The sequence below is a fragment of the Platalea leucorodia genome (assembly GCF_965183815.1).
Source record: "Platalea leucorodia genome assembly, contig: HAP1_HAP1_SCAFFOLD_114, whole genome shotgun sequence".
NCBI lineage: Eukaryota > Metazoa > Chordata > Aves > Pelecaniformes > Threskiornithidae > Platalea > Platalea leucorodia.
In genome coordinates, this window is record NW_028121420.1 from 19,775 (window position 1) to 32,547 (window position 12,773).

Below are 12,773 nucleotides of genomic sequence, written 5' to 3' on the forward strand. Positions count from 1 at the left end.
GCCTTCTATGATGGAGTAACTACATCAGTGGATGAGGGAAGAGCTATGGCTGTCATCTATGTGGACTTCTGTAAGGCCTTTGACACGGTCCCCCACAATATCCTCCTCTCTAAATTGGAAGGATATGGATTTGATGGGTGGACTGTTCAGTGGATAAGGAACTGGCTGGATGGTCACATCCAGAGGGTAGTGGTCAATGGCTCGATGTCCAGATGGAGAACGGTAACGAGTGGTGTCCCTCAGGGGTCCGTTCTGGGGCCAGTGCTGTTCAATGTCTCCATCAATGACACAGACAGCGAGATCAAGTGCACCATCAGCAAGTTTGCAGATGACACCAAGCTGAGTGGCGCAGTCAACGCGCCTGAGGGACAGGATGCCATCCAGAGGGACCTGGACAAGCTGGAGAGATGGGCCTGTGTGAACCTTACGAGGTTCAACAAGGACAAGTGCAAGGTCCTGCACCTGAGTCAGGGCAATCCCTGGTATCAGCATAGGCTGGGGGATGAAGGGATTGAGAGCAGCCCTGCCGAGAAGGACTTGGGGGTACGGATAGATGAAAAGCTGGATGTGAGCCAGCAATGTGCTCTCGCAGCCCAGAAAGCCCACTGTATCCCAGGCTGCATCAAAAGAAGTGTGGCCAGCAGGGCGAGGGAGGGGATTCTGCCCCTCTACTCTGCTCTGGCGAGACCCCACCGGAGCACTGCGTCCTGCTCTGGGGTCCTCAGCACAGGAAGGACATGGACCTGTTGGAGCGGGTCCAGAGGAGGGCCACAGAAATGATCCAAGGGCTGGAACACCTCTGCTATGAGGGAAGGCTGAAAGAGCTGGGGTTGTTCAGCCTGGAGAAGAGAAGGCTGTGGGGAGACCTTATTGCGGCCTTTCAGAACTTAAAGGGGGCTTAGAAGAAAGATGGGGACAGACTTTTTAGCAGGGCCTGTAGCGATAGGACAAGGGGTGATGGTTTTAAACTAAAAGAGGGTAGATTCAGACTAGATATAAGGAAGAACTTTTTTACAGTGTGGGTGGTGAAACACTGGCACAGGTTGCCCAGAGAGGTGGGAGATGCCCCATCCTTGGAAACATTCAATGTCAGGTTGGACGGGGCTCTGAGCAACCTGATCTGATTGAAGATGTCCCTGCCCATTGCAGGGGGGATGGACTGGATGGCCTTTAAAGGTCCCTTCCATCCCAAAGCGTTCTAGGATTCTATGATTCTTCATAGCAGCCGTATGGGGCCACGCTTTGGATTTGTGACCAAAACAATGTTGATCACACAGGGATGTTTTAGCTATTGCTGAGCAGAGCCTCCACAGCATCAAGGCCTTTTCTGCCTCTCACACCACCCCACCAGCAAATAGGCTGGGGGCGCACAAGAAGCTGGGAGGGAACAGAGCTGGGACAGCTGACCCCAACTGACCGAAGGGATATCCCATACCGTGTGATGTCATGTTCAGCAAAAAAAAGCTGGGGGAAAGAAGGAGGAAGGGGGAACATTCATGGTAACTTGGGAAGACAAATGCTTCCTAACCTAACCCTGAACTAACCCTTTTACCTTAAACCTTACCCTACCCATTACCCGAAACTAGCCCTACCACTACTCCAATCATAAACCTCAACTCTAACTCTAACCCTTACCTAACCCTAAACGAACATCAGCCACAGCCTGAAGTCTAACTCTAAACCAGGTGTAACCATAACTCTTACCCTAACCCTAACTCTAATTCTAACTCAAACCTGAACCCAACCCCTGACTAACCTAACAGGTATCCTGAAGCATCTTCAAGGCCAACTGCACCTGTGTAATGACATCTGTAATATCGTCTCAGGCAATAATTACTATGGTAACAGCATTAGAAAGAAAAGATAATTTGGGTAGATGGGATGGACAGATGAGCATCCTGGTATCATCCTGTCAGGGCTGGTTCAAGGCCTGGCAGCATGAGCAGCTGCCCTCTGCTTCCTCATGAACTGGAGGCACCATGGCTGTGGGCACCACTGTGTGTCACCCAAATCAGATTCAGGTCAGGTGAACCATTTTGTATTTCTCATACACCATACCCATTGTTTCTCTGTTGAGCTCTAATCAGAGCTTAGTTATGTAGATAATCAGGCTTTGGGTGGGATATTTCTCCTGGAGTAGCTCTGCTGACCCCGGTCTCTCTCCATATTTACAATCCTACAGCTCTGACAGGAGGAAAGCACCCTGCAGTGCCTGGATTTGTCCAAGCCACAGCACTTCATAGCCTTCCTGACCATTGGGTCCTTTGGTCCTGGTGGGAGATGATTTTCTTGCCTTAATCCTGACTTTGTTGGGTAACCCGAAAGGACAGACTGGAGGCTGTTGAGTCACATGTCGGGTTTCAGAGCAAGGAATCAGGGACTGCATTTACCTCACACAGTGGTGGGAGATCCTTTCCTCTGGAGGGGTTATTTGTGCTATTGGCTATAAAGCCACCAAGTCTACCTAGGTCAGACTCAGTCAACCATTCCTGAGGCATTGGGGCCAAATTATTCTGTACAGATACAGAGATTTGCAGTGTAGTGCCATGACACGGTCCTTTTTTCCTTCCCATGCAGATGCCCCAAACCCAAGCTTCCTCTCCAAGCTCTTTCTGGATGTGAACCAGCATGCAGACACCACAAGCAGTCAGAGTTCAACCTCTCAGGGCCACCTCCGTCTTGAGGATAACATGGGCCTCAGGCACGGGTTGGGACCCAGAGAGGTGGAGGTACAGAGAAGCCTTTTCTGTTGCTGCACAGTGAAGTTAAGCACAGACTGAAAAGGCTTACGTTCTGCTTCCCTGCTTGCCTTTTTTGTATTTTTTGTTTTTCCTCCCACAAGTTTAGCACTTGTCCTTTGAGCAGCTAAACCTCATGTCTCAGTTTTTCTCTTTCTAAAGACCTATAGTTATGGTGGAAGTTGCTTGTCAGGCTGGCGCCCGTGATTCTGACAGTTTTTCTAAAATAGTTCCTGGTGCCGTGGGTGTCCAGGGAGGAGCAGTGGCAGCACCAGCATCCCCACCTTCTCTCCTGAGGCTGCTTACTAACTGTTTCATAACCAGGTGAGAGTGACAGAGACGTGTCCGGAGAGCCATGGCCAGGTGGTTTTGAGGGGAATGACGGAGAGAAAAGAGGTCACCACTGCCTCCTGCAGCACCATGGACTGAGGAGGGTGTTCCTGCCTCTTGGCTCCTGGCAACAGTAAATCCCTTTTGGCATGCCCTGAAATGCTGAGATAGTGTGGCAGCACAGACACCACCAGAAGCAGCTGCAGGCATCTGTCCAGCTTGGTTGGGCATGGAAATGGGCTTCCTTCAGCTTTGAAAAGTGCCGCCCATGAGATAGTCACCATCTAAGAAGTACTCTGGCAGTTTCCCATGAGCAAAGCTAGCCTGAACCATGCTGCACCCATGATCTTGTGAAGCACTGAGACATCGGAGAGTTAAAAAGAACAGGCTGTATGTTTGAGGACATTTTGAAACAAGCAGGAAATGCTGGTATGTGGGTAACCTGCAGGTAAATGGTTGCTTTGAGTGAAAGCCTTAATTTAAAATAAATGTGGGTATCAGAGAAGTATTGTATTTTTCTGTACATTTATACGAAACAGTAGGTAGATTAGAAAACAATCATGGTGACTTTTCACTCATGCAAACCCTAATTTTATCTTGGAAATTTTAAATGGCACCTCTATGAGATGGAAAAAACAGGAAAAAGGCAGGAACACCTTGGGAAAAGGATCACACCCTTAGGACCGTGTGTTTTTGTGAATTTGGGTTTTTCTCTTGAGAAAACCGCCCTGTGTTTTTCACTTGGCTAATCTGAATGCTTTTATCACATGTTTTCTGACCTGCTGTTCTCATCCTTAGTACACCCGAGTTGAAGAAGACTCCTCAAAGGGAGGTAGTGATAGACATGGCCAGCATCCTCAGTCCTCTGCCTGGAAGAGGGTATTCTTTCCCCATGTCAAGCTGAGAATATAAAACATTGTTCAGCTGAGTCTCTTCTGCAGAAGCAGCAGCCTGCTCTTGCAGCGCTGCTTGCTTGTAGCTCCCATCCCTCAAGTGTGCCCAGCACGAAGTCTTTATGCTCTGGGAAGGTGAGAAATGGCAAGGGAAGGCTCAGTTCCCCAGGCAGCAAGAGCATCGCTCTGCTTCTGTGAGGGCTTGCAGGGGAGTGGGAAGCATTGCAGGGTTGGGGGCAGAGCAAATGGGCCCTCGGCTGGATTTGTAAGCTGTCAGAAATCCAAGCGACACAGCAGCAAGTTCAGGAATGCTGAATTATTCAGGGCTCATTCAGAAGTTATAAAAGCCTGACCTGCTCAGGAAAATTGGATATCATAAGGAGATCACCAAATTTTAATGACTTTCTTCTCTGCATAACTGAAAAGTGCATCAAGCAGTTTGATTGCTTGCATAAAGATGTCTTTTAGGACCCTGAAAACTTGAGATTTATGTATAAACTGCTGCTTATCCGTCTTGTTCAAATGCCCCTGGATGCACCAGTGTCACTTGATTCGTTGCAGATAGAAGCCTGTTGTACTTCTGATGGGATTCACCCTTTGCCATGTAAAAAGTAATGATTCAGGTCTCAAATAGTCTCCAAGATGTTTGTGTGCAGACACGGCGTCAGGGGATGAGCTCTTACATGTGAGGAGAGCTGGGATGAGTCTCTCTCATTGAGATCTAAGAATCAAGTCAGGCCTTGCCTCGCTTTCTTTTGATTGCCTCTCCTTGCCTGGCCTTGCTTTGCTTTGTCTTCCCCTTTTCATCCCTTTCCTCCTTTTCACCCTATTTCTTCTTTGTGTTCTTACATTCGATGCAGCTCTTACAAGATCTGGACAAGGAACGTAAGCAAGACTGTTCTTAAAGGGGTGAGTACTTATCCTTTTTCTTTCTTTTTTTCTCATCTCTCACCAGGTATTCTGTTTAAGAAAATCAACTCTGAAAAAGAAAGTCAAGTTTCTTTTACCCATATTAAAAAATCCCAGTCATTCAGGCTGAAGGATTCTGTTCTTTCCTCTTTTTAACCCTCCCCCTGCAGCAAGCAAACCATGTTAGATTTCCAAACATTCAGGCAGATCTTGGTCCAGCTCGCCTAATCCTGCAATCACGTGCATGCTGATGTTCATAGGCTTTCTCTAGGCTTGAAGTGTGTGGGATGGTGGACAAGCCATTAGCATCCTCTAAGAGCCTGTTGTTTGGATTGCTCTGTCTAGGGAAAATGCCCCAAAGAAAAGGCTCGGAGAATCACACCGTTGGATCCGGATTCGTTCTTCTGGGATTTTCTGACCACTCTGGCCTGCAGGGCCTGTGCTTCACAGTATTCCTGGTCATATACCTCATGCTCCTCACAGGGAACAGCCTGATTGCACTCATCACGGTGGTGGACTCAAGCCTCCACAGCCCCATGTATTTCTTCCTGAGGAACTTGTCCATCCTGGAGATCTGCTACACATCAGTCACTGCCAAAAATGCTGGTGGGTTTCCTGCGGGCGGATGGCAGGATCTCCTTCCTGGGCTGTGCTGCCCAGCTGTATTGCCTGGTTTTGCTGGGCAGCATTGAATGCCTTCTCCTGGCTGCCATGGCCTACGACCGCTGCATAGCCATATGTGACCCCCTGCACTACACCCTCGTCATGAGCAGGGGTCTCTGCATCAGACTGGTGCTGGGGTCCTGGGTGGCTGTCGTACCAGTGCAAGTAGGACAGACCTACCAGGTGTTCACTTTGCCCTTCTGTGCATCCCATGACCTCCATCACTTTTTCTGCGATGTCCCCCCTCTGCTGGAACTGGCCTGTGCAGACACGTGCTGGAACCAAGTGATGCTGTACACCATCATCCTGCTCTTCTCCTTCATAGGTACTTCTTACATTCAAATTATTAGGGCAATTCTGAAAATGCCTTCAGGTCTGGGCAGACACAAAGCCTATTCCACCTGCTCGTCACACCTCGGGGTGGTGACGCTCTTCTATGGCTCGGCCACAGTCGTCTACTTAAAGCGACGGTCAAGGGATTCGGTAGACACCGACAAATACCTTGCCCTGTTTTACACAATTGTGACCCCCATGTTTAACCCTGTCATCTATAGCCTGAGGAGTAAGGAAGTGAGAATTGCCTTGAGGAGACTCCTATGGACAAAGTGATGCTACCGAGGATGTAAAATAGTCCCAAGCAGTACCAAAAGTCCCACTGGGTTATGTGGTTGCCTGAACAAAGCATCCCATATTTGCTCAAACAAAACCATGTGTCCAGCCTGGCTTTCATCCTGCTCAAGAAGGGGAGAGGTCTCCTGAGGCATTCCTGTTACGCCATGATATCTTTGTACTCTAGAGCACCTTCAGTGCCCCTCAAGAGTGTGATGCCAATAGCTACTTCAAGCTGCGTCCGACCAACGTAACGTTCAGGGGAAAGAGTCAAAGCATGGTCAGTAGTCAGTAGGGCCCAGAGGGTGACACAACCAATGAAGAGATGAGTGCCCTCAGGCTTGAGAAATCACTTGCTAGATGCCACGGACTATCTACAGTGTCCCCGTGTGGAATCAGCTTAAAAAAGTTAAAAGACATGAAGGTCATCTTCCCCTGCTATGATGTCTTGTACTGAGCTGTGTAATGCTTGACTAACTTGACATAAAGAATAAAAAGAAAAAAAAAATCACCACGGGGCCAGTCCAGCACTGGAACAGGGGCCCTGAGACCTCTGGAGTTTCTGTTTGTCGTGGTTTAACCCCAGCCAGCAACTAAGCACCACACAGTCGCTCACTCACTACCTCCCCCGGTGGGATGGGAGAGAGAATCAGAAGGGTAAAAGTAGAGAAAACTGAGGGTTGAGATAAAGACAGTTTAATAGGTAAAGCAAAAACCGTGTGTGCAAGCAAAGTGAAACAAGGAATTCATTCCCTCCTTCCCATCGGCAGGCAGGTGTTCAGCCATCTCCAGGAAAGCAGGGCTCCATCACGCGTAACGGTGACTTGGGAAGACAAACGCCATCACTCCAAACATCCCCCTGTTCCTTTTCTTCATGCAACTTTTTAAAATCATGAGCACAATTGGGAACGGCTGAAAGTGTGGGGGATAAATGTGTTTGATATGCAGACAATACAAGAAGGTTGTGAAGGTGAATGGGCAGAAGAAACAGGAAAACTGCCCATCCCATGGAGCTCTGCAGAAAGCGGATGGAGCTGTACCCAGCAGGAGGTGATACCAGTGGGATTAGCATGTAGAAAAGGCTTTTGTGGGGAAGGCTTTGCAAAGGAATACCCTGACTTCCCCCAGATGAAAAATAGAGACCAGGCAGTGTATTGAAGTGATCATGAGAAGTGTCCTGGGGTAAAAGACCTTTGATGAGAGAAGGCTGGAGACATTTGGGTCGCAGAGATTTGAGGTAGTCCTTTGATGATCTGAGTAGGTGGAGCTTTGGAAATGAGAAAAATAAAGCAGCTCTCAAGGCTGTTTAAGGAATGAGCGGTACTATCACTATAATAACAGGAACAGCACAGTGCTGTAAGGGAGTTCCTTCTTATTCATTATTATGATTAATTAAAGCACTTTAATTTCATTCCAACATTCATTTTGACTTGAGAAAATAGCCATAAGTGCTCAGTAGTTAGCTTCTGGCACGAAGTTCTTAGAACAGTGCTTTTTCTCTCACTGCTAGCTCTCTGTTACTTTTAAATATTACACGTCTTAGACAGCATTGCCCTTAAATTATCCCTGCTTCCTATCTTTTCTCCCTGTTTTGTGGAGGAGAGGGAGGTCGAAGATGGCAGCTGTTTCTTTTTTAACCAAAGGCAGCCGAGGGACACATCCCAGATTAGTGCAAAGGCGCAAAGGCACAAAGGAAGCCAACATTTCCATGTATTGTACACTGACACAACACCGTTACCTGCATTTTTGGTCTCTGAAGTCCTAACTGGGCAGCAGAGAGCCTGGAAGCTCTGAGCTCCCTTCATCTGCCCTGCATTTCAGCATGAAAAATGAACCTAACCTGGTCAAAAAGATTCTTTTGATTCTCTCCACAGCCTAAAGCACCGCATTTGCCAGGAGACTGGCCAGGACACCAAAGGAGGACTCACACTTCTCGGCACACAAAGCTTAGGTGTCCCTGGGAATCTCAGGAGGCATGGCTTACCCATTCCTGGGTTCAAGGAGCTGGTCAAATGCCTCGTCTCCATTTCTGTAATGGTGGCAGACTTTGTACAGGGGTGCTGACATTTATGGAGCAACCTGCTCAGACCTCAGAGCTGGCCCTGCTTGGAGCCAAAGGTAGAACTAGAGACCTCCTGAGTACAAGACCATTCCACCCTGAATTGTCCCATGGCCCTCTGCTGCAGAGACCCCCACCTCCAGCTGAATCCTTTCTCCTGGGGCACACTGCACAGCACAGGCTCACGGAAGGGTTGTTGGGAAAGGGAGGGCTGGGATCTCTGGTCCAGCTTCCCAGCATAGGGTGGGGTATCACCAATCCCAGGTTGACTGAAACCTGAGAACCTCCAAAAAATGGAGATCACAGAGAGGCTCTGGGGGTCCTGCTGCAGGGTAGCATCACCCTCCTAGTCCGTTTTTCCTGAGGCCCAGCCTGAAGCCCCCGGGAAGAAACTTGTGGCTGTTTTCTCTGCCAGGATTCAGTTGCTTTTAGACCGCCCTGTGCCTCTCCTTCAGCAGACTAAAGAGACCCAGTTCCTTCCAGCACTCCACACAGCTCATGTGCTTTAGGTCCCTAACCCCACCATGACAGACTTCCTCTGGACTTTCTCCAGTTTCTCCATCCCCCTTTCAAAATGGGAAACACACTGGCTCCTACGGCATCCATTGTAACTCCCATGCCCTTCTCCTCAGGACACTCCTCAGCCAGTCACGTCACAGCTGCTCCTCGTGCATGGGCTTTATCCCGCTCCCTATGCAGACCTTGCCCCCTTCATCTTGAAAAACTTCAAGAGGTTTCTGTTGGCCAAAGCCACAAGGATGTGAAGGTCCCTCGGGACTGAAACTCCAACATGTCAGCATTTAAGATTTGTGGGCCAATGCCTCCAGCAGGAAAGCAGCATGGGGAATTGCAGGACACCACAGGTAATGGAAGAGAGTGATGTGTTCAACTGAGTCGCAACCCGTGGTCAGAAACACTACAGCAACCACCTCAGACGTACCATGAGAGGGTACAAACCAAGAAATGCAGGGCCAATGGGGAAAGGATGAACATGGTAGGCTGTTCTTTTGGAGGGTAACAGAGAACAACTTGGGCAGGGGGAAATGAAAACAGAAGGAAAGGATGGGGTCAGGGCTGTTTGGGGACACCTGTGAAGCAGCCCTGAACCTGACGTGAATGACTCCTGGGGTCCGGGAGAACCTGAGAGCTCTCCCGAATTGGAAAACATGAAGGGGAAAGAAGGACAGCATCATTCAGGCTGGAGGGGACCTTGGGTGGTGTCTGGACCAACCTCCTGCTCAAAGCAGGCTCAGACCAGATTACTCAGGGCTTTATCCAAACACATCTGGCTCACTTTCCGGGACAGAGCTGGTGCACACTCTCTCGGAAACAGATTTCAGCATTTGACTGTCCTCATGCTGGAAAAATTTCTCCCTCTCTCTAGCCTGACCCTCTCTTGTTTCAGCCCATTGCCTCTCGTCTTTGTGTCTTGTACCATGGCCACAAGCCTGACTCAGTCCTCCTGGGAACAGTGCCATGCTGCTGCATGTTCCCCCAGGATCTTCCCTTCTCCCAGCTGGACAAGCCCAGCTTTTTAAGCTTCGTCTCGCAGAACAAGTGCTCTGACCCTGACTACCTTGGTGGCCCTCCACGGAACTGGCTCCAGCTTATTAATGTCTCTCAGGCATTGCAGGAGGTCAAAACCTAGGGAAGTATTCTGGATCTGTTCGAAAATGTGCTGACTAGAGGGCAATAATCACTTCCACTGGCTGTGTTCCTGCTCACACTGCCCAGGATGCTTCTGGCCTTTGCTGATGGCTTGTGTTTTGCCTAATGAAACCAAAGGACCAGCAGAGCCATTCCTGCAGAGCTGATACCAACCAAGGCAGTCCCTGCCCTCTGTCACCGCAGGGCCTTAGTCAGCGTCAGGACAGGACTTTAGATCTTTCCTTGTTGGATAACTTGATGTTACTATTGGCCCATCCTTCCAGCCTGTCTAAATCCTTTGGGACGGCAACCCTGCCGTCCAATGTAGTGTCTGCGCTCCTCAATGTGCTGTCATCTACAAATGTTATGAAAAAGCATTTTCTCAACTCTCTTGGGTAATTAAAACCCCTTGAAACATGACAGGACCCTACCAGCTACAGGCCTCTGGGCAGAATACTACGCATTGACCACGTTCCTCCGAGCCCGACTGTCCAGCTGAATTTTTACCCATCTCCTCATCCACCCATGCAGACCATAATATCCTAACTTGGATGCAAGAATATTGTGGGGAATGATGCTGATAGCCTTTCTGCCTTCCAAGTAAAAGACAAGCACTGCTCTGCCCACATCCAGCAATCCTGTCCCTTCATCAGAGAAAGCAAAGAGGATGGTTAGGCACAACCTACCCCGGGGTAAATCCAGTCCCCTTCTCTTTTGGACACCCAGAAATGGGAGCTGAGTGGACACGGTCTGGGGAACAGCCTTTCGTTCCCCTGCACATGAGGCATTTTTTGAAAAATTTGCATTTTGACAGTCATCAGGGAGTTCCCCCAGTCTCCATGACCTCTCAAAAATGATGGAGAGTGGCTTCGCTGTGCCATTGGCCTGCTCTCTCAGCTCCCTGGGATGCCGACCCTCCTGTCCTGTACACTGGGAAGGATTGCGTTTGTCCAAGCGACCCCTGACTGATGCAGTTCTTGAAGACCAGCTGTCCTGAGCTCTGCCGCCACTCCTTGGCAGTTTATTTTACCAGTGTCACAGCTCCATCTCCAACAGTAATGGCTCCAGCTCATCCTGGCTGTGCCCCTGGCTGAGGGCATTGCTGCGCATTTGGGCTGAAGCACCTCAGCGGTGGCACCAGGCAAATTTAAACTTGCCAGAGGGAAACCTGGTGCCAAGCGTCCGAGACTTCATGTGTGCAAAGGCTTTGCTTCAAAGCGAAGACATGGCAAGGACAAAAGAGAGCTGCATGTCTTTCTAGCCCTAGCGTATTATCTGTGATAATTCTGTTTCTCCAGGAATGTCTGCATGCACTCCACTTCTCCAGAGGCATGAACCCAGTCTGTCTGACCCAGAGGTCAGATTTCCTCCATGCCAGTGTCTGGAGGTTGGGCTCTTCTTCCAAAGCTGAGGTCAGGAACAGGCTGGAGAAATTGCCCCCACGAGGCCGTGCTGCTGTGCTTGGGTTCTCCATGGGCTGAGGGCAGTAGGGCACGTGGCAATGTGTTAGGGCATGGGCTTGAGCTGAGCCTTCACCTGTGGGTGCCCAGCACCCCTGGAGATGGTGAGTGATCCACAGGGATCTGCCTGGGATTGTCTCTCTGTGGCTTTTGGGCACCACAGCCCGCTTGCTCTGCAGAGCAGCGTTGCCAGATCCGGGCCCTGCGGGAAGCACAGGGAAGGGGTAGGAGTGGCCGCATGGACACAGTCCCCTAGGGATAGGCTCTCTAGGGTCAGGGATGTCCCTGGAGAAGAGGAATGGAGCAACTCTGTGCTTTCCTGGGGGAATAAGTGACCTAAAGAAACCTATGGCTGCACACACCAGCTCAGGGCAGGCTGCTCTTTCACTGGGGCAGCAGGAGCACCTTGGGGAGCCCCCGGGCCAGGAGCCTTGTGCTGGGGAGAGGGGCTGGCTCAGAGGGGCTGTCGGCAGTGGGCAATAGGGATCTCCTGGAGACAGTGGCAGGGGACACAGGCAAACACTGACCTCCATCTCCTCATGCCATGGCTGGCCCCAGCCTGGGGACTGATGGGGAGGCTGACCCTCTGTTGTGAATCCTGATTTAGGATCCTGCCGCCTATGCCAATTTGTTGCAAATGGGTGATTTAGGTCACTTAAGGAATCACCAACAATGGTATTAGCAAAAGTGGTTTTAATATGGTGTTGTAAAAGTGCAACTTAACAAAGTTCAATGGCAAGGTTCACTCCATTAATGACTGCATGGAAGAAATGTACAAAGGAAAACTGAGTAAGACTTGCGTTAAAATGATTTACAGAGAGTCCGGGGATGCAAAAGATTAAGGAGGACCCACCCATTGAGTCATGAGGTTCAGAGTAGACCCCCTTGCTTTCTAAATTCCTGATGGAACTTAGGTGTGGCTAGGTCCAGTCTCAGTCTCAGACTTGGGGAACGGTTTATGTCCAAGGGATTGTACATGAAAAGTTTATGTAACGTTTCATTAGCATCAATTCAGCACGCAATCAAAGACAAAATCAAAGTTACCACACTACAAGGTTATGCACAATATCAGTTGCTTACCAAAGATCTGCCATTGGTAAAGGTCTCTCTGCCTCGAGGAGCAACCTTGAGAGGTGTCCCAGCTCCAGGGCAGATCACCGCCATGCTGCCACGCTGCCGAGCAGGGAGAGCTCAAAGAAGGCTCACTTAGGCTGTCATATTTATAGGATAAAGTGGTTGGCTCGTGGTCAAATTACATGTGATAAGAAAGGTATACATGAGGCTCCCTTGTACCCACAACTTTCTTTGTCCCTTGATAAATGAGTCTTGGAAAAGCCACCCACTATTCACGTGTCAACTGCATGTGTCTCTGTTCTAAGCTCATATGCATCGACGCTCACTGTGCCACTCTGCTCTTTTGTGGGTTTTCAGAGAACAGATTGAAACATGAGGAGTTCATGGCCCT

General features: G+C 49.5%; 1 pseudogene across 1 annotated transcript; it reads left to right on the forward strand.

Annotated features, from left to right (window-relative positions):
- Positions 1–5,220: 5,220 nt before the first annotated feature.
- On the forward strand, positions 5,221–6,142 carry LOC309603498 (olfactory receptor 10AG1-like; annotated as a pseudogene). The gene has a single exon. The product of its transcript is annotated as an olfactory receptor 10AG1-like (transcript).
- Positions 6,143–12,773: the final 6,631 nt, after the last annotated feature.